Below are 26433 nucleotides of genomic sequence, written 5' to 3'. Positions count from 1 at the left end.
TCTGTGCACTTTGGTTTTCTTATCTGTAAAATGGAAATAATCATCCCTGCCTTATCAACTTCACAAGGATGTTTGAGGATCAGATGAGTGGGGATGGGTATGCTGTTTCTATCTGGAAAGCGACTCCCAGTTTTTGGACCACAGTGGTTTCCTTTGTTCTTGCTGTTCCCTCCACCTGGAGTGCCTTGTCACCCTCAGTTACCTTTGTCCAGATGGGCGCATCACTCAGAGCCCAGGGCAAATGCCATGTCCTCGGTGAAGCTGCCCTCATCACCCTGCCCGAAATGATCTCTTCCTCTCATGTTTCTTGTATCATGTTGCTTACTTGCTCTCAAACACCCGTGATGGCCTTACAATATTTGTCTTCCCGTTATCTGCCTCATCTTAGACTGTGAGCCCCTGGAGGGCAGGACTATACTTCAAATCAGCTCTAGTTTTCCCATAGCACTTCGTATCCCCACACAATCGGTGCCTGGGGAGTACTTGTTAAAAGGATAGGTGACTGGACGGATGAATGAATGAATTTGGGTAGAGTGAGGGGCACTGAAGCCGAAAAGATGAGTCGGAACCCCTCCTGTTTTATGGCCCAAATTTTCACAAACAGAATGGACCCAGTGTGCCCATACAGGAAGGGGTTAGGGGCGGGGCTCCGCACACAACTAGACTCAGGAGTGCGGGTGAGTCAGAGCAATACTTTGCTCCTGCTGGGGGCGGCCCTACAAGTGCCTTCCTGGCCGGGGCTGGGGAAGAGTGGGGCGGCCAGGGAGCTGGGGAAGTGACTCCTGGCTACCTGAATTATGTCCCCAACACAGGAGCACCTGATTTATTATCGGGGGCTGAAACACACAAAAGAACAAAGGGCCCTGGGGACATTTGTGACTCAGCTGTGGTGACTCTGTATGGGGGCATTGCAGTTCTCAGAGCCACCCTCTCTGTCTTTGTATGAGCCCCTCCTCAGCTACCCCTGACCCCAAATGTTATATTCTGGGGCCACACATTCCTCAGGCAATGTTGAATCCTAAGTATTTTAATGCCTGATATCTATCTCCGTGTGGATTTTTGTTTTATTGTGGGACCACTGGAAAGTTTTTTGATATCTCTTTGAAACAGATGTCAGCAAAAGCTTCCAGCACAGATCAAGGGCAGGTTAAGGCCTTTGAGATGGGTTTGAATGTCCCTATAACATCGTTCAATCTAATACCCAAATATACCTCGAGTCATTACCCTGTTTTTATAAGAAGCTCTGAACCATATGTTCGGGAACTAATTAAGCATACACATCAAACCCTGGGATCAGGTGGAGCTCTGTTTAAATATCTTAACCTTTTATGATTATCTTAATTTAGAGAAAATTCAAAACACATTCAGAAGTCTTAGAAAATGAACTGAATAGGAATTTACTGGCCGGTTTCTTTTCTTGATGTTGGGATCATTTCTTTACAAGCTCAGCCTGGATTCCTGAGGAAATCCTCTGTGCTCACAACTTCCCGAGAAATGTAGACATTTGCCAGCCTGGGAAGCTCAGAAGGGGCCACACCTGACTTCATTACCTTCCACCAGCAGCTTCTCCCAGCCTGAGACCCCGCCATTCCCCACCTTCCAGCCCAGATGTGTCCTGTTTGCCAGAGGAAGGGGGAGAAAAAAGTGGACTCTGAACGTGGAAGTTTCATCTTCTTTATTAATAAAATACATGAAGTATGAAATGAGTTGGCATGAAATATTTTTGTAACCCGTGTTGTTTTGGGGGGCCATTGAGGGGAGTTCAGGACGGGGACTGTGGTGTAAACTGCCCAGATCTGGCTCCACATTGGCTGCAGGTGGCTGAGAGACAGTGAGAGCATGATGGTCGCGCTCCATTTCGATTCCAGCTTGATTCTGGGGGTGGGGAGTGAGGGCTGGGGTGGTCAGCGGGTCTCTGTCTTCATATCGACCTCAGGTAAAGGAGATGCATGACTTATAAGGCATGTTTAAAATATATATACCTCCCAATCTGATTGACTTATAACGAGGTCTTAGCTGCTCATTCAATACATTTTTGCTGAGCACCTACTATATACCAGGTTCTGTTCTAGGCACTGGGGATTCAGTGAGCTAGTAAGGCAGTCTTTACAAGGATATCAAACCACCTCTGGCACAGGTGCCCAGGTGGACTACCAGGACCCAGCTGGGTCTCAAAACCCCTCTTTCTTAGGATCATTAAACCTTTAGAATAGGATTTCCAGATAAAATGCAGGATGCCTTGTTTAAGTATGTCCCAAATATTGCATGGGACATATCTATACTAAGTAATTATTTGTTGTTTGTCTGAAATTCAAATTTAACTGGGTATGCTGTATTTTTGTTTGATAAATCTTGCAAGCCTGCTTTAGAGAAAGGATGAGGGGTAGTATCTCAATCTTGGATGTTAAATACTAATTTTGGAGGAAGACAAGCAGAAATCAACCTCGTGCCAAGTCTCTTTACCTATGTTATTTCATTTAGATCTCACCACAACTCCATGAAGTAGTTTCTATTATCATCCTCATTTGGCCTATGAAGAGGTGGAAGCTCAGAGAGGTTAAGTGACTCGCTCAAGGTCACCCAGCTGAACTTCTGGGCCAGCTCTGCTGAACTTCGAAAACTGGGCTTTTTTCATGGCACCCCAATGCCAAGCTGATGGTTATCTTTACAGAGTTCTTATTTTCCTAGCTTGCCCTGGCTTCTCTCAACTTCTTCCCCTTTTATCCACAAGTGTTCAAGAAGAGATTCACTCTCATCAGATCAATGTCACTGCCATAATGAAAACCACCACCCAAGCCCGTGAAGGATGAGATCTGTCGAACCCTAATGAGAATGGTTCCGATTATGCAAAAAGCAGCCTCATGGTTATTCTAATGTTACAAGTAAATATAAAACATTTAGAAATACTTGGCTTGGCCTGTTTTTTCAAGTACAGATGTCTGATTCCCTGCCAGTTTGTTATTAAAAATGCTATGGTGGTTTGGGTACAAAGATTGCTGTAAAAATAAAAGCTGATGTACTCCCAGCACTCGTTTTCACTTTGTGGGGAAAGTCGGCAAGGGTGACGCCGGAGAAGATGGTGCCTAATGGCGGCTCTAAAGTGGACCCCAATGTTCATAGCTCAGTCGTTCCTCCCTTAAAACCCTGCAGGAGCTTCCCATTGTACCTCAAATCCCCAGTGGGCTCCTGCCTTGCTCCAGCCCCATCTGCTCCCTCTCCGTCTCACTTACTAGCTTCTTCCAACTCACCATGCACTTGTACTTGCTGTGTCCTCTGCTCGCCATGTTTCTCTCCTGGCCGCCGTTCATCTAGCTGGCTCCTTCTCAGCCCCCATCCTTCAGGTCGCCTCTGACCATCTTCTCTGACGTGGTTGTTCTTCTCTTGCTTCCGTCACTCTTTATCACGTAACTTGTTTATTTCCCTTGTTTCCCATCTTAACTTCCCTTCTGAAATGATCTTGATAACTTTTTGTCTGTCCCACCAAAAAGTAAATCCCAAGAAGACAGGGACCCTGTCAGTCTTGTTAACACACTTTGTCCCCAGCACATAGAGCAATGTTAAGGCACATAGCAGCTGCTCAATAAATGTTTGTTGAACAAACTGATGAATTTCCCAAAGCACCTCAATTTTTGTATTGCACAGTCCCCTCTGGGTCCATGGACCAGAAGGAACGGGGCAGCTTCTACAAATGTTCATCCGCTCATAAAAAACACTGAAACTTGGGAGAATCCTGAACCTCTGTGAGCAATGGTTTTGAGGCCAACAGGAATTTCCAGGATGGTGCTCCAAACCTCAGCAATGGGAAACACTTTAATTTGCCATAGCATTTACCTACATGTAGAAGGAGAAGTGTGAAAAAGATAGAAGATGGAGGGGGTTCAAGTGCACCCATGTAAATATGGTCACCCTAATAATCTTCCTATTCCAGGCAAATGTGGTGATGTGACCAGAACAATTTTGGGGACATGGGAGGGGGAGCATTCCCTGGAGACTTTGCTCCTTACATTGGCACTCAAGGCTCCTCACACACTTGCATCAGTTTCCCTTCCCGGATTTCTTCTCATTCTTCTCTTTATGCAGCCTGTGTTCAATGGGTCCTGAATTGTTTGTCATGGCCCCTCTCACTACATGCTTTCCCACGCCTGCCCCTTGACTCTCTCTGTGCCTTCGACCTAGAATGCCCTTCCCCCATCTGTGTAGGTCCAAAGACTACTCACCATCAGGGCCTGATTCAAAGATCATCTTCTTCTCAATCTTTTATGACATCCACCCTTACCTGGCAGTGACCTCTCTCCCCTCTGAACAACCTGGATATTTTTTTCTTTTCCTTATCATGTTCTACTTGATACCAAGCCCAACTTCAATCTCCTTAAGGGCAGGAGCTATGTCTCGTTTTTGTGTCCTTCACTGCCCCTAGCACAGTCATTTTTGCAATGAGTTAATCATGTTTCCTGGACATACACACCTTCAAGTCACTAGCTCTGGGCAAGAATGGGGCAGTGTCAGGAAGCTATGGTTAATCAGGGTCCATAAAGCTACCTTCCTCTTTCCCAAGACTTGAGGAAGCAGTGGTGTGACTTATGGAACGGGCAATCAAGACCAGTGTCTGCAGGACACCACGTGTCCCAACGAAAGGTCCAGAACACAAACTGGACTCTCCCTTTTCCCTTCAGATGTTTTCCTGTTGGGTGGCCAAAAGCCCGAAACAGCCGAATTCCTGGGTACTCTACAGACTGCTCCCCTTCCCAACTTTCACAAATGTTTTATTCCAAAACTCTGTCCAAATAAAAAATCTCCAAAGAAAGTCAAGTGCTAACACTGAACACATGACTCTGAGAACTAGAGATACGAGTGGAAACAAAGACTGTTTTTGCCAGGTAAATGTTGTCAAATATAGAACACGCAAATATATCTCAAGTGGGTTGTAAACAGAGCGTGCATCTAACATGGGGTCCAAATTCACTTGCAAGAAGATGGTAACTGGTTTTGGAGAATCTCACACACATTAAGCCAAGGATCCTCCCTTTCTGCATGATTCAGGAGATTTGGAAATGTTCTGCGAGCAATGTGGTTTTAAAATGAAGCCCAGTACAAGCTTTTGATCTATATGGGATAGAATGTGTGCATGTGCAACTCTACTGAGTCAATGGGCTAAATTTAAACACTCCTCACGTACAGAATCTGGATTTATTATTTTGCTTTGGGACACACACATCTTTTGAGTTTTCTACATCTATGACACATGGAGAGGTGAGGTAGGGGGCCCATGATCTTTCTAAGGCCAACACCCAAGTGTGGCCTTGGCAGTTTTGAGGCCATTGTCATATTTTCAATAAGCGATTGCTGTTAGAGGGTGAATCAGTAAAAATCTTTCCCTGAACTCATCGTGGATTGAACAGGAGGAAACACTCCATCACTGAAAAGTGACACTAATGTATTCTATTAGATTTGCTTATCATGTTAAAGAGCATATTAAAAGGAAATGTTTGGAAAAGGGATGCCATAACATGGTATGATGGATTGAGAATTCCTAATTTGGAAAAAATGTGCTAAGACAACATGATTGATGTGAGTGACCTACTTTGTTTTATAAGAAAGTATGAGTTGCCTCAGGCTCATTGGTACACATATATGGAAAAAGTTGTTTTTTTTTCCACATTAAGTTTTTATTAACATTTTCAAAAGAGCAGAAACACCATAGAAGGATATAAGTTGTGACTTGTCAATGCAGATGTGATTGTAGTCATTTGCTGCTTAGAAAAACATTATCCCCTTGCTGGAACTGTTTCTGAATTAGGAGTTTCTTGCCAAGTGAACACCTGATTGGGAGAAACATGACACCTTTTTTACTGATAAAAAATGACAGGGAAGGTGCGTTTTTATTTAAAGCACAAATGGATCTTCTGCTCCTTGTAGGTAGCAAACTCTTAGAATGATTAACATTTCATGGAGCCTCCTGGCCACCTTCCTGCTGCACAGAGCAAACAAGATTGAAGCTGAGTTAATCATTTTATTTCTACTTTAGAAGCTGGAACCCCAAGCTGAGGCACGCAGTCATCAAATGAAGCTGCTTGGTCTGGAAGTCAGGAACTTCTGGGTTATCTCAGGAAACGGAAGGAACTGAGATCCAAGGAGGGCTGGTGGCTGACAGAACACTCTATTAAAATAATGTTGCCAGTGAGTTTCAGTACTTAAGAAATGCCTATGGTATAATGTTCATTGAAGAAAGGGAGATATGATGAAGAAATCTGTATTAAGAAGTGGAGGTAGGAGAATAAGCTTTCTGAAGGGCAATTTGTCCAGTTTATCACAAAAGCCCTAGATTTCTGCCTTTGGATCCAGAAAGTTCACTCCTAGAAATTTCTTCTAAAGGAATAATCACGACTATTCACAAAGATTGAGGTAATAAGATGTTCACTATCGATTTATAATATTAAAAAATGGACTCAACCTAACTGTCCAAAGTTAGAGGATTGCTTAAATAAATTCATATATTTAATACAGCCATTAAAATGATAATGTAGAATAGTAACATGGAAAAAAGGTTTATAATATTTTATTAAGTAGGAAAAGTGATTTAGAAAACAAATTATGATGCTATTCGTAAAATTAGATATGCATATGTCTACTTAATTCTTAGACATATACGTCTGTCTACTTCAGTAGATATATGTATAATGTTATATATTATACTATTGTAAAATATATATGTGTGTGTGTATATATATATATATAAAACATATATTTTTTTGAAGGACATTCATCAAAATCTTAAAAATGACTACTTCTGAAGAATAGATTTTACAGGTACTGTTGGTTTCTTTCCTTTTATGTTTTCATTTTCTACAATAGACATGCTTTATTTTGGTAATAAGGAAAACAGTTATTAAATGGAAAATCCAAGAGACTCAGCTGACTATAGAAACAATAACCAGTTTTCTCATATAATAGTAATAAGTTAAAAATATAAAATGAAAATTATTCCATTCACCACAGCAAAAAAAAAACAAAGCATAAATCACCCACAAAACTGAAAATACAATGACTTATTCATGCAAGAAATCTCTATCACCTGTGTAGAAGCAAATACTGAAGTACATCAAAGAAAATCTAAATGGAGTAAATTACTGTATTTCTGCTTGCGATGGCTAAATATTGTGAAGGTTTCAATTCTCCCCCAAATTAGTTTATAATTTTTATGCAATTTCAGTAAAATTTCTGATTAAAAGAAATGGAAAATTGATTCTAAATTTTCCCTAGGAGATTAGATACATGAAAATTTTTGTAAAAGAGGAAAATGAGAGGAGACTTGCTCTACTGGATTTTAAAAAATATTACAGAGTCAGAGCAATTAAGTACTGTGATAATGTTGTAGGAATATTAACTAGATAAATGAATAAAATAGTATGTAGAATAGAATAAAATAGGTTAATGAAATAAAATGTATATATGGGAACCTGGTATATGACAAAGATTGTATTTCTTGTTAGTGGAGAAGGACTAGATTTTTCCATAAACGATGCTGGAATAGTTATCCACTTACAGTCACAGAAAAAAATCCAAATGTATTAAAGATGTATACATTTAAAAATTATTAAAGTTTGAAAAGAAACTTAAAAATAGGAACTCTATAATCTTGAGAATGAGAAAGGCCTTTCTTGAAAAGAGATATACCTCAGAATCCAGAAAGGAAAAAACTAACAATTTTACCTGCATAAATATTTAAATCTTTGGTGTGGGAAACACACACTATAAACAGATGACAAACTAGGGGAAAATGTAATGTATGACAAGCAATAGATTAAGGGCTTTACTATACAAAGTGCTGTTTTAAGGTAAGAAAAAGACCATCATTCCAATAGAAAAACTTGGGAGGACACACAAGCAAGCTTTTTACAGAAGAAGAAATACAAGTAGCCACTTAACATGCAAAAAATAAAAAAGATGCTCAGCCTCATGAATAATCAAACAACTTAAAATTAGAACAAAATTTTATTTTCACTCATTGCTACCAAAATTTTAAAAAGGAATGATAATATTCAACATATTGAGGACATAGAGAAATATTTTTGATCCTGTAATTTCACTTCAGGGTTTACCCTGTGGAAATAGTCACAAAATTGTCCAATGCTGGAATACTCTGCAGTTGGTTGAAGGAAGGGGTAGACCAAGAGAACATTGACATTGACAGAGGGCAAGTCCAAGAGAACAATGTATCTGTGTGATCCCAAATTCTGTTGAAGAAGTGAGCATAGCTATTTGTATATTGAGAAGAATTTTTTATAGCAGACTGTCCATGGTCGTAGGATGGGGGAGGCACCGTCACTGACTTTGTCCTCTTCTATCACATTTACATGTTTTCTGAGCACGCGTCACTTTTAAAATAAAAAGCAATGCTCCTCTAACAGCTGAACCCAGAGAAAGGAGGTGACCTGCCCAAGGTTGACAGCACATGAGGACCAGAGGTACTGTGCCCCAAGAGTCCCTTCTTCCTGCACAGGAGCCCGCGGACCCAGGCATAGCCTCTCCCCTAGAGGAGCCCGTACGTGCCCTGAAAACGTCTCTTGACCCCAGCTGTCAGGCGTACAAGGCATTAGTTTAATGGGTTTCAGGGCGCGGTCTGAACCCCCAGTAGTGACGGGGCCTCCCCAGATCCGTCTCCAGGGGCTGCTCGGCCAGGGCCAGTGCCAGCTTGCCCACTTGCCTTGTGAGGGAATCTTCGGGCTCAGGAACGACCCTCCAGCCCACAAGCGGTGAGCGGGCCAAGAATTCCTTCCTCCTCCCCTACAACAGCTCCCGCGCTCGCTACACTGGGAAACCTCACACAGCTGCGTGGCAAAGGGTTCTTCCCGGTGGGGTGGGAGACGTAAAGGGGAGACAGCAGGAAGACTCACCGCTTCAAAGTGTACAACACCATCAATGTGTAGCTTAAAGTGCTTGATAATTTATTTTCCACCCGTTACCTCATTTGATCTCCATCTTCATCTTCTGAAGGAAGAAGAATCAGCGGGATTGTTATTATTCCCATTTTACAGAAGAAACAACTGAGGCTCAGAAGGTTGAGCTGTTGGCCTGTCACACAGCTAGGAGGTGTGGAAAGGGAATGAGAGATTGGGTCAGCTTGGTGCTGATGCTCTGCTCCGGCCATGCTGCTTCTGCTCTTCTGGGAAAACACCCACCGACCCTTGGCCCATAGAAGCAAGTTACCTTTGCTCAAGATTGGCTGGGACCCAGGGCACAGTCTAGGATGACTTTTGATCCCTATCCCCTGACTCAGTGTCTAGTGTGCCTGGGCCTCCGCCAGCAGCTTTCTGCTCCTTGGTCGTTAAGACCGTATGTGCTGATTCTCTGGGGGGCCCTGGAGAAGGGCACAGATCTGAGGGTTTCTAACCGAGGGTATTGTCCTGCCCAGGAGAGGCCTCTAACCACTGAAGCCCTGCTCTGTAAGCCCTAGGTTTGATCGAGTCACACCTGTGCTCCCACAATCTAGCAAAGTGCCTGGCAAACAGTAGATGCTCACTAAGAGTTTGCTGAATCAGAGGATTGGCTGTTAAGGACCCGGGTCCCATCTCCAGTCCTCCTAGAGATCACCCTGACCTCAGGCTATCCCTGTCCCCACCAAGACTCTTTTTTCCCCGTGTAACATGGATGTGGTTAGTCTCTAGGACCTGAAGCTACCCAGCATGGCTAGGGGCCCTACTGCCAGCTTAATTTCTGAATGAAGGGGCTGGAAGAACAGAGGCCAGCTTTGTCCCGGAGATTTAGAGCCAGAGACTGCAGAGAAGTGGAGGAGGATCTCCATGCTTCTGTTCTGAGTCTACCTTCCTGGCAGTTTCATCAGCTTCAACATCCCCAAGAATCTGACCCCAACATGCTCCTTAAGGCCAAGGGCTTTGCTTGCCTTTTCTGTCCCAGCACATGGCAGGTGCCTGTGAACAAATGCAGTCTCCTCTTGTAACAACTTGCCACAATAGAAATCAGACGTTTAGGAGTGGGAATGGGGTTATAGGATATACAGTTCAGCTCTCGCCATTGAACCCAGAAGCAGCAAAAGGCCTGCCTAAAGTCACAGAGAGAGAGAGACAATGGAACAGATTCAGCCGGAATGCATGAGCTGATTTTCCGAGATCAGCTGAAGCTAGGGCTAGCTCACTTGGCTTGGTTTGGGAACCAGGGGACCCTGTTGGGATCCACCCATCATATACCAGAACCCCTGCATTGGCTCCAGCTGAAGCTCAATTGCTGCTGGGAGATGCATGGTGCTCTCATAACGAAATCATATCTTTTGCAAAGATCCTTGAGGCTACTTAACTGTGAAATAATTACATGTGCCTCAGAACTGGGAGATCAAGGGTTTCTACCCAACATCCCATGATGCTCTTAAAAAAGGTTTCACTATAAACTGCAGGTGGGGTGGGGAGAGGCAAGATTTCTGAGCCAGGACACCATGTTTTAATTCCACCTTTTATGTTTTGGCATCATCTCATTTATATGTGTATATGTCTCTATAGACATATTAAAACAACATTATAGGAGATTAAAAGAGTAACAATTGTCATCCATAATTATATTGCTATAACTCAGTTGTACCCACATGCGTGTGTCTCCTTGTTTAATTACATAAGCAATAGGTGAATGCACTCTCATTGTCAGGAATTACCATCGTAAGTTGTAAAAGTCCCCAGTCCACACCATGCCCCATCAGGTCACCTCTCCTCCCCTGAAATAACACAATTGTCAGCTGTGTATCTTTCCAGAACTTTTCTCTGAGATTACACCTAAGTATTCACATGTAACTATGTATTAGAATGTGAGTAAAACACAAATAGGTAGTGTTTATGTGAAACATTAATAGGATCATATTATGTATTATTCTGGAACTTGCTTTCCCCCCCCTTTAATGGGCCTTGAAATTCTTTCTATAATACTATATACAGATAGCTACTTCCATCTTTTTAAACAGCTATGCAGTTTTCAGCAGTATGGAAGCATCATAATTTTTTAAAACCTGTCCCACATTAAGGGATACTTAGATTGTTTCCAATTCTTCAATTTTCCAAGCCTTAAGCTTTATGCCTCTCTCACATGACTGATGAGTCTTATTCATGTCAGCAGAATACCCTGTTGGGGAATGTCAGCTCCAAGAGGGCAGAGATTTTATGTTTTCTTCACTGCTATGTTCCCAGTACCCAGAAGAGTGCCTGCTCAGCATAAGTGCACAATAAACATCTGTTGAATGAATAATTGACCGCAAGGGGAGGACACAGCTGAAAACCATTCTCATGATTAATACCTAACACCTGCACTTTACAAAGACATTTTTACTCCCTAATCATATTCTAGTCTCAGAACAATTGTGTGAGGTCAGTAGATCCTGCGTTGTTATTACCCCCAACTTACTGATGGGTGAAAAAACATTTCATGTTTGGGCACATTAAATAATAGTTCTCTAGTTCCCCAACTAGCCCTTGAAGGCAAGGGCCATAATTCACTAAATTTCTTAACCCTGTTAATTGCAAGTCAATTGCAAATTTCCTTATAAATGGTAAATGCACAATACTGGTTGAATGAATAAATGGTCCCCAAATACTATAAATTTTAAGTGGTCCCATACTTGTGAGGGCACAGGGCCTCCTGGCCCACTCTGCTTTCAAGATGGCAACCAAGCTGCCCTGAGCCAACTTCACCATCTGGTAGCTGGTGTGGGCAATGGCCTTTTCTTTCTTCCCCAGTGTTGGGGGTTATGCTTTTTCCTCCATCACTACCGGGTCATGTCTACCTCTGACAATCCTCCAAGGTTTACATACCTTCTAAATTTTCTTTACTTTTCTCTTTGGAATCGTAAGTCTTACCCTTCTCTACTCCCTCCAAATAATTTGAAAGTCAAGGACAACCAACCAACCCCAATCATGACTGAGAAGTCAAACTATAATCCTCTGATAGCAGTGAAAAGGGAAAACATGTTTTGAAGTAGAATCAGATTTAGGGCCATTGACCTTCAAAGTGCCCCATGACCCCTTAGAATCTCTCTATAGGTCTTCATCTAATTCTTTATCCCATCAACTCTGCTGCTTCAAAATGTGTTTTCCCTTGCCAGCTAGCATTCACTTCTATTTTTCTGTTTTTTTAAAAATTATGACAACCTCTAGCAAAACGCATATAAGATTTTATTGCATTTATTTATTTACAAGGTAGTCTTTTTCCACTAGACAATGAGCTGCTTGAGGGAAGACATCATGAGATTTAAAAAATTTTGAATCCCAAATGTCAACATAGTGCCTGGCAGATAGCATGTATGTTTTTGGAAAAAGAAAAGAATTTTGCTTTCTTCCCATTTTTTACATGGCACACAACCACTATAATTCACTGTACTTATGTTCCTACCAAGCCTAAAATTCTGTATCTTATGAGTAGGCATTTAATAGATATTTAGGGAGGAGAAACTTGGAACTTGGACCATCATTTATAACACTGTTTCTATGAGACACAAACATTCTGAGTCCTAGATAGTGATTAAGAAAGAAACTTTTGGAATATAATCTATTTGAAAGTTAAGACCTTCAACCTTCCTTTCTGAGTCAAGCACAGATTCTTGTTAGGCTCCAAGGGACCCCTCCCCTCCCCTGCCCCCATCAGGAAATACAGTGCCTCGCTACAAACATGGAAGTAATAGCATCAGAGAAGAGAGAGTTTGGTAGATGGTGGGCCCTAGCAGGATCTTAAGATTGTATTACCTTTTTAAAGATCCAGCCCTCTTGGATTTAACTGCAGCCCTGAAAAGGGGAGCAGTGCTGAGAGAGGCTGGTGTACTGAGGGCCAAGCCTGGTATCTTCCTCTGTAAAGTTCCAGGTATTGTGTGTGGCTTGTCTTAGCTCAGCATCTCAGGCTTATTTTTTTCCTCCTGCTTCCCCACCTCCCCAGTTTGGTCTTTTGCTACAGTATTGGGTTGGCCAAAAAGTTCATTTGGTTAGTGAATACATTGTTCAATAAAATTCTTGGTGAAAATGAAAAATGTGTCTTTTTACTTAAAACCGAACGAACTTTTTGGCCAACCCGATATTTGTCCAGGATTCTTTCCTTTCTTTCTTCTTCTTTATTGAAGTATAACATTTTACAGCAAAATACACAGGTCTTAAGTTCGATGAGTTTTGGCAGTTGTATGTATCCGTGTTACCGTGGCCCAAATCAAGATATAGAACATTTCTAGGACCCCAGAAAATTCCCCTGTGCTCCTTTCCAGTGAATCCTCTCCCAGAGGGTTCTGAATTCTAGATCCAGTTGTGAACTTCATGTAAACAGAATCATACAGCGTATTTCTTTCCTTTCCTTTATTTACTAGAATGCCAATAACGAAAAGGTGTAAACATAAACTTCCTTTGTGTCAAAAGTTAACATCCCAAATGTTTGACAGTGGTGACCTTTGGCCAGGGGGAATTTAGATGATTGTTACTATCTTCTTTATACATTCTAGTCTACTAGTCTAGCATACAGATATACATATAATTTTATGATAATGAGAACAAATAAAGTTTTTTCATGGGATGTGTGGCCATGGCTCTTGTGGAGAGTAAACAAGTGAGGTTCCGAATGAGTGTGGGGATGGAGCCCTGGCCATCTGAAGGCTGAGAACACCCTTCCCTAGCAAGGTTCTTGCTGGTGGCAGGGGACTTGGTACATCATCTCAAGGTCAGAGACACCGTGAGCCATGTCCTATCTGGAGTCTCAGTTATCCCTTTGGATATGGAATTATTTGATCAAAGGATTCCTCCGACTGCAAACTCTTTCCCTTAAATCTTAGCAAAGAAAATCATTGTCCAAGCAAGGGTTAAAAATACTATTAAAGTCATGAAAAGATACACACATATACAATTTTAAACTCTTGATCACACATTTGAGTGATGCATGTAAGGCAAATGGTAACAGAGCAAAATATACAAATAATAATAGAGCAAAAATTGTAGATAAAATATATACACTGTGGTCTCCGAGTAACATTTGAACTCAGATAAGGGGCAACTCCTTGTTCTGTTTCCTTGATGGTTCTGCAATACAGATTGGTGCATACATGGAGAAAGAATGAGTATAAGAGAGGCATAAATGAAGAGAAAGTTTTGAATCGCGAAATAACATTTGCAGAAACATTTAAAACAGAGAGAAAATAACCTAGCAATTTCACAACAGAATGCAAGGCCTAACTCCGTTGGTTAAATGGTCCCATATGTGGTATCTGCAGAGCTGGGAGGCTTGGAATGGGCCGGCCCAGGCCAGTGCCAGGGCTCTGCGAGAACTGACTGGGCAGTGATCAAGTAGTTCAACCTCACTGAGTCTGTTTCTGCCTCTCTAAACTGGAGTGATAATGGCCGTATCCTTCTGACGGGGTTGGTGAGAGAGGTGATTGACGTGAGGTGTGTGAACAAGCTCTCTGTAAACCATATATGCTACCCATGTGCCAACTGCTTATTCTCTCTTCCCGACCTGGAATAAATGCCCTGGAGACAGAATGGCTCTGTATCCTCTGGTCATTGATTTTTGGGAGGACTCGGGAGCAAAGTGTTATCTCTTTTCTTACCCTGTGGGACTCCCTCACTGGGAAAAAAGGGGCATTTTGATAGGAAATAAGAGTTGGTGGGGGGAGGAAACGTTGGAATCAGATAGATCTGCATTGGAATCCAGGCCCCTTCATTACTAGCTGTGTGTGTGACCTTGGGTGAACCCCTTAACATTTCCGAGCCACAGTTTTCTCATCTGAAAAGTGAGAAGAGATATTTTGATAGATGGCTCGGCTCGGAGGACTGGGTGAGATATTGTGATAAGTGCTTAGCACAGTATCCGAGGCAGGTGCCATGGGTGATAGAAATGGACTGTCTCTCATGTAAGATGCTCTGGTGGAAAATGAACAATGAAAAAGACCCTCTCTTGTTCCCAGTACACCTGAGCAGCTGACCCTTTAACCAGGATCATGGGGGCTCCGAGCAAGGGCAAGAAATATGGAACTCTGATGCTTACACAATTAGAATGAAGTTTTCTACCACACTGGGCAGGGGCAAGATGGATCACCTGGCTGGAGGAACCACTACAGATGGGCCAGGTGTGCTGAAGTCCATCTGGGGGAGATCCATATCCACATGGTTGGCACTGTGATCCACCCTTCATCTGGAAGCCTTGGCATCCTGTGGGTGTTCAGATGCCTCCCTAGGCAGCCAGGCTCGGAGACTGCAGCCATGGGGAGGGAGAGGGGTCAGTTGTTTTATTTTTAGCAACAGGAAGCCGGTTTCCCACTTGCTGGTCCCCAGCTCATCTTAGCATATACCCCAGAGCCCAGCCAGGGACAGAGCAGCGTGGGCATAGCCTGCACTCTTCCACATCTGCAAAAACCTTTTCTCAAGGCTGGGGACTGGACCAGATCAGAGCGGGGCTCTGGGTCTCACTGAACTTGGGGTTTTGCCTGAAGTGGGACCCCACCTCTTGGTCAGATTTTAGCCAAGTTTCATTGCTTTGTTCTACAAGGTGTTCACCAAGTAGCCATTTGGGGGGTTTGCTTTCAAGAAATAAACAGCCCACCGCCGGCTGCATCCCGGTGGTCTCTGACCCCTCTTGCCCTTTCTCTAAGTCTTCCTCGCACACCCCATTTCCCCCTCCCCCTCCCCCTTCCCCCTCCCCCTTCCCCCTCCCCTCCACCCCTTTCCCCTCCCCCCTCCCCTCCACCCCTTTCCCCTCCCCCTCCCCTCCACCCCTTTCCCCTCCCCCCTCCCCTCCACCCCTTTCCCCTCCCCCCTCCCCTCCACCCCTTTCCCCTCCCCCCCTCCACCCCTTTCCCCTCCCCTCCCCTCCCCTCCTCCCCCATCCACCCCTCCCATCCCCTCCCCTCCCCTCCCCCATCCACTCCTCCCATCCCATCCCCTCTCCCCTCCTCCCCATCCACCCCTCCCCCTCCCCTCCTCTCCCCTCCCCCTCCCCCTCCCCTCCCCTCCCCTCCAATTTCTCTTCCTGACTCCCAGGCCTCAGAAGTAGACTCCTGTTCATCAGGCTGTAAAGTTTGGGCGTTTCTCATTTCTGATGCTTTAGTCGGCCGTACCTGACTTCTATTATCTTTTTTCCCCCTCCATAAACTGGATATCCGGTGCGGGGGGCGATAACCTGCGGACTTCTGAAATCCCGATTTTGTTCCACCTGGCCCCTGCCCTCCTGCGGGAGCTCCTAAATGCCTGCTTTCTTCGGCTCTTAATCGGTGTTAGAAGCAGGCTGTAGTTGGGACCACCTGATATGCAAGCGGTCCAAGCCTAGGACAGCTTTTCCTGACGCGGGGTTGGAGGGCGGGCGCAGGCTGGAGCCGGGACCCGCGTGAGCCGGAGCGCTGTGCCGGAGCCGTACTGGCGTCTGGAGCCCAGAACCCAGGGTGAAAGGCCCTCGCTGCTCTCCCAGACGCCTCGGCTGAGCACATGCTGCACTCCCCAAATTCATTTTTAATTCATGACGTCAGTGTAGGGACCATCGGAGCCTCTAAACAGCCTCTCAAAACCAAAACAACCGCCACAATGCGAGCGGGGAGAGGAGGCGGCCGCCAGGTCCAGAACGTTGTCTCCTCTGTCCCCAGAGAATGGGCATTTGGAAAACCACTTTCCAGAGAGGACCTGCTGTCCCTTATGACAGAGTTGCTCCTGCCCCGCCTGTCCCTGGAGCTGAAATTGGACCTCAGGGTATTTGTTATAAAGACATAGCCGGTGTCAAAGTGGTTTCGATTAGGATTTTTTTCTAAAACGTTACATGAAAACGATCAAATATGTACTTGCAGGGAGATTAAAGGCTCCCTCAAATACTTTTACACATATATATTAAATAAATATATTTATACGTACATATATATTCAGAACTATCTACACATACAGTATACTATATAACGTATAAAAATATATTAAGTAACTAATGTAATCATGTAATATTAGAATTAGAGGTTAAATCTATACTAAACAGTTGCACAATATGATGAAACCATATAATACAGATTCTATTTTAAATAATATATAAAACACACGGGCCATATATAAAATATATTATAGACCACATATATTAACCAGAATGTCCTCCTCTGAAATATCCAAGGTGCTGGAGCTCGGTCGGTATCGCTGATCCTCAGCTCAGCACAGGGCACCTAAGAGGAAGGAGGGAGGCACACAACGGTTCCCCGGATGCTGGTGCCGCCACCCCGGCCCTTGCCGCATCCCAGCTCCCCACACATCCAAGTGAGTTGGGGTAGATGTAAAGATTCCAAACGGCCAGCTCCTTATTGGAGTAACGGAGTTAACAGACCATCTCTTACGGAGGTCAGACTCCAATGGGGGGGAGACACAAATTTCCTAAAGGAGACCCGAAGGCATCCATTCCCAGGATCACTGCAAGCCCTCAGCGTTTGGTGTTTGGGCCCGCGAGCGTTCTTTCTCAGACACCTAAGACAACTTAAAGTGCCATTTTCCAACGTAGGCAATTTGGAAATTGAAACGGATCTTTATAAGCAAGACTTGAACGTTCCGGAGGCCCTTTAAAGTTGCGGTTAGAAAGGCGATTAAGAAACCCGAGGATGGGCTGCAGGGAAACGATTCAAAGCAAAGCAAAATGCAGTTAGAAATTTGATATTAACCGCGCGCTCGCAAGTAATGCAGCCTAACGATCATCGAACATCGCTCCGCGTGTTTACTCTTCTGGTGCTGGGAAAATAGAAGAAACTGACAGCGAAGTTACCCTAAAGAAATCACATCGTTTAAGTGGGGAAAATATCTCAGGTGGCTTACTGGCAAACTAAAACAATGTGCACGGGAATTTGTTTTCTCCAGAGTTACCCAGGAGCGGAACCTCAAAATCAATTGTCTGGAAGATGGGGTTGTGTGGTAAATGAGGGCGGTTTTCGATGGGAACGCGCGGTGCCCCTCCTCAGAACGGCCTCCGGACCCCAGGACCCTCTCCCGACCCCCAGTTCCCGGGTCGGAGGCCCCGGCGCACGCCGGGGGGAGCGCTTGGCTGCCGCGCCGTGCGCAGCCCCGGGGCGCGCCGCCGCGCCAGAGCTTTTATTTGCAGTCTCTTTAACTTTTCATTTCTGGTTCTCTTCCCTTCGAGCGCCCGGCCGCGGAGTGTTAGACAAGCCCTGTCGTCTGTGGGCTCTCACCTCAGAGTCAATATTATCTCAGATGGGCACAATAGACTGGAATGAAAAGCTAATATTGAACCAATGAGGTCCCTGCCCGCGCCGCCGCGATGCCACCCTTTGTTGCGCAGCCCCCGGCGAGCCGCCGGCGGCCGGGCTAAGCGGAGAGACGCTGCGGCCGGGCCTCTCCGGTACCCCGGCGGGGGTGTGGCGGGGTGGGGGACACGCGGGACCCAGCCGGGCTTCGGACGCCTGCAGGCCCCTGGAGGGACCATCTCTCGGCCTCGCCTCCAGCCGCCAGGGGCTTCGCTGGGTCTTGGCGGAAGCGGGGGCGCACCTTGGGTCCCTACGCCCAGACACGGAAGGGACGCAAATAGGGGAGCGGAGTGTGTCCAACCTCCGAGCGCTAGGGTCCCCTGAAGGTGACTGTGGCGAGGGGCCATGCAGCTTCGGGGCCCTAACCAGAAGGTTCCTTCCCGATTGTCCCGGGGGTTGGGGTGGGGGGAGGAGGGCCTGGCCGCCGCTGCGGCCGCCTGTACGTAAAGATCGCCAGGGCAGAGGCTGCGGGAGGCGGTCTCTCAGAAGGGGGGAGGTCAGACCCTCTCTGTGTGTCTCTTCGGAAGCTCCCAGCCCCTGGCCACTCTTCTGTCCCCTGGCCAGCTCCTCGCAGGCTGGGCAGAGCTAGGGAGGCAGAGATCGCGGGGCCCGGGACTTTCGGGGCGCCTTGCTGGCTGCGAGGGGGCTCAGGCCGCGCTCCAGGATCCCTGACGCCGGCGCAGGGCCGCTCTGTTGGCATCCCCGGAGGTCTCAGGGCCGCTTTGAAGAGCAACGCGAGGGTGCGGAGCGCACGGAGTCCCGGCCAAGACCTCCGAGTACTGCCCTGTCAGCTCCTCGGTTCCTGGCCGCAGTGAGGCCGTCGACCCTCTGGTCCTAAACCCGGGGCTTGGGTCCGCAGAAGGCTACCCGGGAAGAAGTAAAAGGGCATGGGGCGAGGCCTAAGGTGGAAACAGTGGCCTGGAGGACAATGGTGGCCAAGTGGGTTCGAGGCAAGTGATGGAGTTACAGGGTATGGGGCGCCTGGACGAGCCTCGCTGCGTGCGGTGGTTTGGACCCCGTCAGCCAGCAGCGTCTTCGCCACCGTTTCTCACTGGCTTGAATGCAGGGGTCTGGCGATGTTGGACCAGGGGGAGCTGGGGGTGGAGGCGGGGCTGTCACAAGGCTCCTCGCAGAGTGACCTCTCTGAGCCTCGATTTTCTCATCTGGAAAATGGGTATCATGACTCCTTCCACACCAGATTATGAGGTTCACTGAGAACTGGGTGTGAGTAAACACGCCTTTAAAAGCGAAAATTCGTTACAGGGAGAGGAAATGTTCTCAGTCTTCCTGACAGCCTCCCCAAGTTTCTTGGAGAGCTGCATCGTCCAAGAGAAAAAGCCTCCAGTTTCTTTCCTCAAATGACCACGATCTTCTTTCTAAGCCCTAGTCCAGCCTCCAGAGTCCAGAAAATGGGGAAGTACAAAAATAAAAGACAATTAAGCTCCTGAGAGAGGGACTGGTGAGACGCCAGGGTCTCAGAAACTGCCCCTAGGTTCAAAGGTGGCTTGCCGCTGACAACCCCAAGGAGCTCCTTAAAGGACTGGACCCCCAGTTACAAGGCCCGTGACCGTTGGCAAGAGCAGAGTCTGAAACGAAAAGATGGCGGAGAAGGCGGCAGAAAAGCCGGCAGATGCGTCCCCGCCACCTCCCATGCTAGTACCTGTGGCCTGCTGCAGGTCATCTTATGCAGCGGCAGGGAGCTCCGGGCAACAGTCGGTGACCTTGTGGCCCAATGAAGCCAAAGCTTTCGGGACTGTTGGAGGGGAGAGCGATAACGCCACCCGCCCACCAGTGGGAAGGGTGCAGGGGAGACCGAGCTGTCTCCACCCCTGCCCGGGGAAGTCACCTGAGCAAGAGTGTCCTTCTTCCCTAATTCCTGCGCCCCTGTGTCAGTCAGTCTGCCCCACGCCTGTCCTTGCTTGGCTTAGACTTTCATTTGAAGGCAGCCGAGGGAGAAAGAAACCGGGACTTCCTTTTATCTGTTTTCTTGCTTTCATTAGTGAATCAGGACAGCCTGTGTGTTGAGAGATTGACGAGTTTCAACGTGGTGAAGGAAGTAAATTCGATGGTCAAGCCCTGCGTGGCTTTACGTCTCAGTGCGGAGTTCCCGGCTCTGAAACGTCGGCTCTCAAAACGGTTGGATCTCGGAGACCCACACGCTGGCAGCCTCCTGATAACATCCGGAGAAGGACAGCACCTGGTTCCTGCAGTCGTCTGGGGCAGCTGAGGCCTGGACCAGGGTCCAACCCTCCCGAGAGGGCTCAGTCCCCCCAGTGGACGCTTGAACAGTTATGCACGGGTTTCCAACGAACCCCGCTCGGATTCCACGGGCCTCACCTCACCGGAGGAACCAACTTGCGCCGGGACAGATAAGGGTCCGCGCGCTCCAGGAGGAAGGAGCCGGTCACCCTGACCAGGTCGCGGCCCCTCAATCCGGCTGATCATTAATCGCTATCTCAGCAATAACCACCAGGGAGTCTTCGGCCGGCCACGAGGGGGCATGAAGTTAAGAGAGCTGCACCCCGAGACCCCAGCTCTTCGGACTCTACCCAAGCTGGAGCCAGCGCAGGCCAGAATGGGCCCGTAGTCAGGCCGCGGGATCTAGGACCTGACGCATGATGTTGTGGCCTCATTTCCGCGGTATCCCCCTGGCACAGGTGATCACGGCCTCATCGTCCTTTTTAGAACAGAACCCGTCCCCCCTTCCTTGCACCCTTCCGAAGGAAGCCCGACTCGGGGTGGAGCTGGAATTCTAGCGTGGGTGGTGAACTCCGAAGCGGAGAGCTGCTGGAGGGAGGAGGGACGCATTTCCAAGTCGTCCTCTCTTCCTCTGTGGTCAGTGAGCCTACTTTGACTTCCTCTCCCGGCTCAGACTGCGGTCGCGGGAAGGTCTTGGCAGTGGGGCGCAACCCCGGCACTCCCGGGCGCACCGGGCTCAGCCGCTCGCGGGGATGCGGCCAGCGCCCGGCCCCCGCCACTAGGCGCCGCTGCGCGCACGCGGATACACGTCCCGGGTCGCCGCGCCTGCCAGCGGCCTCTAGAGAGGACACCAGAAAGGGATTTGCCGTCATGAGGATTAAAAAAAAAAAAAATGTTTTTAGGATATTAATTTTTCTCTTAGTTTTACCGCCGCCCTACGCATTCGGAGAGGCCGGGTGACTGGGAATCACCGTGGGTTGGAGGAATTCTTAACCGGGTCCCGAGGATCTCCCCATCCCGGGACACCTTTCGCATGCCTTGGGCCCGGGAAGAGGGCTTACCCTCCACGGACGTCCGCGCTGCTCGCGTTGCCTGGCTGGCGCACAGTGCAGCCTCACGGCACCGGCTCACCAGGAGGGTCCTAACCGCCGCCACCTAGATTTAGCGGAGTGCAGCGGGTATGCTGGACGTACAAAGCCATGGGCTGCCATTACTATTTGATGAACGAACGGTAACTGTGCCAAGCATTAGCTCACTTACTCCCCTCAAACAGCTGTTAAGATATTGGTATTTCCTTTTCAGCGAGGAGAAAACCGAGGCTCAAGAAGGTAAAGGTCACACAGGTAGTGACCCAGGCAGCACCTGGGTGTCTCTCCTGGGTTGCATGAAGGTATGCATCCACCCCCGTTATCAAACAGGCCTAGCACGAGCTGGGGGAGGGAGAAGCACTGCTGTTTGCTCCTGCAAAGGTAGAGGGCCTGGTGGGAAACTCAGAGCAGATGGTATGGGAGACGACCAGAAAGCTCTGCCCTTTGATGTCTCCCGCTAGCCAGGAATCCAAGCCTCTCTCACCCCCAGGGTCCCCCTAGAGAAGTCCCTGGCCTTTGGAGGAGCATGGAGGGGAGCGTGGCAGGAGTGTGAGAACAGCAGCTTATATTTGTACAACTTTATTGTTCAGTCTTGAAGCCCAGCAAGAAGCCCTGGAGGTGGGTAGGTAATAATAATAACAGCAATATCAAGGACAGGAAATTACTTTTATGATAGCTCATTCATTATATGCTGGACACTAAGCATGTTGCTTGGCTTATCTTGTTGAACAACCTCAAGGGCCAAGATATTATTATTTATCTCGAGTTCACAGAAGAGATAACAGGCTTAGAGAGGTTAGGTAACTTGCCTAAGGTCATCCAGGCCTGACTTTGGGGGCGGGGGTCAGGTTTACTAAGGTATAACTTACATACAGTAAAACTCACCCTTTGTTGTGTACAACTCTATGAGTTTTTAAAACACAGATGTGTAACTGCCGCCACAATCAGGAAGTAGAAGGGTTCTATCACTCCCTAAAACAGGCCAGCCTCCTGCCCTCCACGGCCTCGCAGGCAGCATTGGCCGTGATCTTACAGATGACAAAATGGAGGTTGGGAGAGGTTGTGGTGTTGCCCAAGTTCCCTCAGTCAGTAAGTGACAGATCCGAGACTCGAACCTTCATCATGTGTCTGCTAGTTCAGCTGCCTGCAGAGTGTAGATTCCGAAATCTACAGAGCACAACCCTCATCGGGTGCGGGTGTGGAGATCAGGAGGCCGTTGCTCTAAGATGGGGCCTCAGAAATCCCCCCACTTCCCACTGCTCACACCGGTACTTAACCCAACACCCACCCTTCCAGAGCAGCTAGGGAACAAAGAGGGGCCGCATTCTGAAAGGCTAAAGAAGCCACAAGTAAAGAGAATGGCAGCCGCTGGGTCCAAGGAGCAGAGTCTAGAGGCAGCTCAGGGTCCGAGTCCAGACTAGGTTGCCCAGCGCCTTGGTGCGCCTCTGCCCGCCAGCCTGGTTAATGAGTTACTCTCCTAGTTAATTCCCCTGCACGTCGGGGCCTGGCAGAGCTAACCCTTCCAAGCTCCTCGGTCCCGGCGCATGAATTAGCATAGATTACTCCGCTTCCAGCGCTTCCGCGTGCAGCCCCTGACTCGCTAAAAACCCGCTTCTTCCTCGTGGGGGCCCGGGAGAGGCTTGGGGCCAGCGGCGAACAGGCGTGTCCTACTGCCGCCAAGAAGGCAGCCACCAGACTCTCTCAGCCTCGCCCACCTGCCAATAACTAGAGCCCTTTGGGGGTAAAGCTGGCCCCCTTATGGCAGTTTGCAAGAGGCGGGTGGCCTGCTTCTTGTACACTGGGAGCAGCCTGGGCCCTCTGCCCCAGCCGACTGTCCCTGCCTTGGGAGGGAGGCTGAGGGTCTGGGCTCCAGACTGCTCACTTCATTAGGGCACTCTCCGGACACATCTTGGCCAAAACAGGAGAAAGAGTTTAAGGTGGTACCAATACCACTTTAGTGCTCAGCCTGAGAGTTTAGAAGAGGGGAAACTATCACACACCATGGCGGGCCTCATCCCACCTCCCAGACACTGAATGGAACCCCTTTGCCTTCGAAGTCGTCTACTCTCATACCCCCCAGCCAAGATCACTAATACTGACTGTGCAATAAATGGCCATTCCCTGCCCTGAAGCCAGGGTGGGGCTTTTAGTGCCCTCAGTTTCCCACTTGTAGTCTAAGGTCGAGTTTGGAAGGCCTGGCCTGTGGGCAAGCCTGAACCTCCAGCCCTCCTGGAGATCCTTCCATGGAGAAAGGGGTCCTGCTCCACCAGCTCCAGGATCGGGGATCTACAACCCACCTAAATTGGGTATTTCTTTCCGGGAACCAAGGGCTGACCTCTACCTTCACCCCAGACTGGCTGGCTAGTGCAGCCCAAAGACTTCCACTTTTCCTGGTGGCTTCAGGCTCCCTGTTGGCCTGGGCACAGTGGGGCTTGTGTCCCTACAGCCTAACTGAGGGAAGGATTTCTGAATCGGGGACAATATTTTTGGAGGTCTATGGTTCAGGACCCAGGGAGATACTATTCAAAATGCAACCCACCCCAAGAGGCTGGATTGAACACCCTCTACCCTTGGGCCTGGGGAAAAGGATGGGGGGATGCCACAAAGCAAGGTCGAGAGAACCTGCTAAGGGTGAAAACCCAGCCAAGACCCCTGCCCAGAGCTGGCGTCAGAGAGCAGAAGCCTGAGGTAGGGGCAGGCTTCTTGGGGCGTGAGTACAGAGCTGAGGCCCATGCCTGTCTCGTGTGTGGAAGTGTGTATGTGTGTGTGCCCTGGGAAGCTTGGGGGAGGCAGCACACATGATCTCTGCTGGGTCCTCACTAAGATCAGGTGCCCAGACAACGCCAGAAAACACACTCCTAACTCCTCTCTTGCCTGGAGTGTTTTCCGAAAGGGGTTTTGGATCCTCCTGCCATCCAACCTCCCTCCCCCACCCCCCACCCCCCACCCCCCACACCCCCAACACAGACTATGCCTGGAATAAAGAAGAAATTGACACAAACATAAACACACAGCAGATGAAACCACAGAGGATGGGGGAGATCCTAGGGCAGGGATAGGGTAGCTGGGAAAGCAGGGGAACATGTCCCCAGACCTGGGGACCTTTGACTGATGAATCTGATGGCACTGAAGCCTGACTTACAGGACTTCCCTCTTCTCCCCCTCCCAATCGACATTTTTTTTGGGTCTCACGGCAACCTCATCACCAAACACAGGCATTTCTTCACCCTTAAGCGAAGTGACATGGGCCTCCAAGTAAGAGATTTAAAGGATGCCAGATTTTTTTTTTAAATCATTAATTGTAAACGTGCAAAATACCTGCTGGTACTTCACTTTAGAAGAATGTAATTGGCAAAAAGAAAAAAAAAAGAGGAAAAAAGAGGCGGCTGATGAATAGATAATAGATCTTTAACCACCAATAAACAGAGAGCAGCGCCAGCAGCCTGGGGGATGTGATCATAATTATGCCGCAGCGTGAGCCAATGGGGACGAGGGAACTCGGCCCTAAAATCATCCTAAAACCGAAGGCAAGCTCGAAAATGCGGACAAGGCCTGGGACTGGAGAAGCGATCCTCACTCCCTAATTGCAAGCCCTGGGTTTGCACAGCAACCCGCCCCTAGGACGACAGATGGCAGAATAATAATAGAAATAGTGATGATGATGATGATGATAATAATAATAATAATAGCAATAATAACAACGATAACAACACTAACAAAAATAATAACGACAACGTAACGGTAATAGTAGTATCACATCAGCCTCTCCCTTGACCTTGGACCCCCATTCCCAGATACTGGGACCCCCGGTTCCCAAAAGAACTGTCTGGGGGAAGGAGATGAGCACGCTCCCAGAGAGGAAAATTGAGAGCCTGTGGGCAAGTTGGAAGCCCACCGCCAGGGCAGGGTCGTCCACTCCGGTCTCAGCTTGGAAACGAACGGGCCGAATCAAGGATCGTGAACTCAGGGACCCTGGGACCTCGAGGCTACGCGTGGTCGGAGGACCCCCATCCCCGGCCAGGCTCCCTCCTCACCTGGGAAACCTCCGGGAGTTTCGATGGGGGTGGGAATTGGTCTGAGCCAACGGCTCCGTTAGCCCTCGCCGGGAACCAACCCCTGCTCGCTTACCCTCGAGTGCTCCCGGGGCGATTCCAGCTCCCCTGACCCGCGCCCGCGGGGGGCAGCAGCGGCACAGCACTAGGCGCGAGGAATCTGTGCATCAGTGTGTCCGTCTGTCCCCCCAGCTCGGGCTCAGCAGGCTCGGGATCCAGGGGGCCGCAGCGAAGGCGGCGCCGCTCGGGGACTCTGCAGGGACCGGGGTGCCCCGGAGGGAGTGGTGGTGGTGGAGAAGTAGGCGGTGGCTGAGGGGGAGGAGGTGGGGAAAGAGGAGGAGGAAGAAGAGGAGGAGGAGAAGGAGGAAGAGGAGGAGGAGAAGCCAAAGGAAGAGGAGGAGGCGAAAGAGGAGAAGCCGCAGCGGGCGCCGCGGGAGCCAGTGAGCTAGGAGCGCGGGGCGACGGCGCCGAAAGGCCGGGCGGCCTGGCGGGCGCAGGAGGCACGGCCGAGGCAGCGGCGCCGACTCCGTTCCACTCTCGGCCCGGATCCAGGCCTCCGGGTTCCCAGGCGCTCGCCTCCTTCTGACGCACTTTAAAGAGTCTCCCCCCTTCCACCTCAGGGCGAGTAATAGCGACCAATCATCAAGCCATTTACCAGGCTTCGGAGGAAGCTGTTTATGTGATCCCCGCACTAATTAGGCTCATGAACTAACAAATCGTTTGCACAACTTGTGAAGAAGCGAACACTTCCATGGATTGTCCTTGGACTTAGGGCGCCCTGCCCGCCTTTTGCAGAGGAGAGAAAACTTTTTTTTTTTTGCCTCCCCCGAGAAACTTCCCCCCCTCCCGCCTCTAACTTCGA

The 26433-nt window shown here is 48.3% G+C and overlaps 1 long non-coding RNA gene across 4 annotated transcripts; it reads right to left on the bottom strand.

Annotated features, from left to right (window-relative positions):
* Positions 1–1660: 1660 nt before the first annotated feature.
* On the bottom strand, positions 1661–26433 carry LOC309642877. 4 transcript variants are annotated; one of them, XR_014253423.1, is made up of 5 exons: positions 25648–26433; positions 15058–15213; positions 8895–8988; positions 3249–5819; positions 1661–1931 (listed from the first exon to the last, which is right to left on the bottom strand). It is a non-coding gene; the product is annotated as an uncharacterized lncRNA (long non-coding RNA). The 4 variants fall into 4 exon arrangements; XR_014253424.1 differs by lacking the exon at positions 15058–15213; XR_014253426.1 differs by lacking the exon at positions 25648–26433 and having other exon boundaries at positions 15058–15614.

Source organism: Balaenoptera physalus (genome assembly GCF_965194825.1).
Source record: "Balaenoptera physalus genome assembly, chromosome: 14".
Taxonomy (NCBI): domain Eukaryota; kingdom Metazoa; phylum Chordata; class Mammalia; order Artiodactyla; family Balaenopteridae; genus Balaenoptera; species Balaenoptera physalus.
Note: the sequence above shows the minus strand (reverse complement) of the source record. Positions and strands in the feature narration are given on the sequence as shown.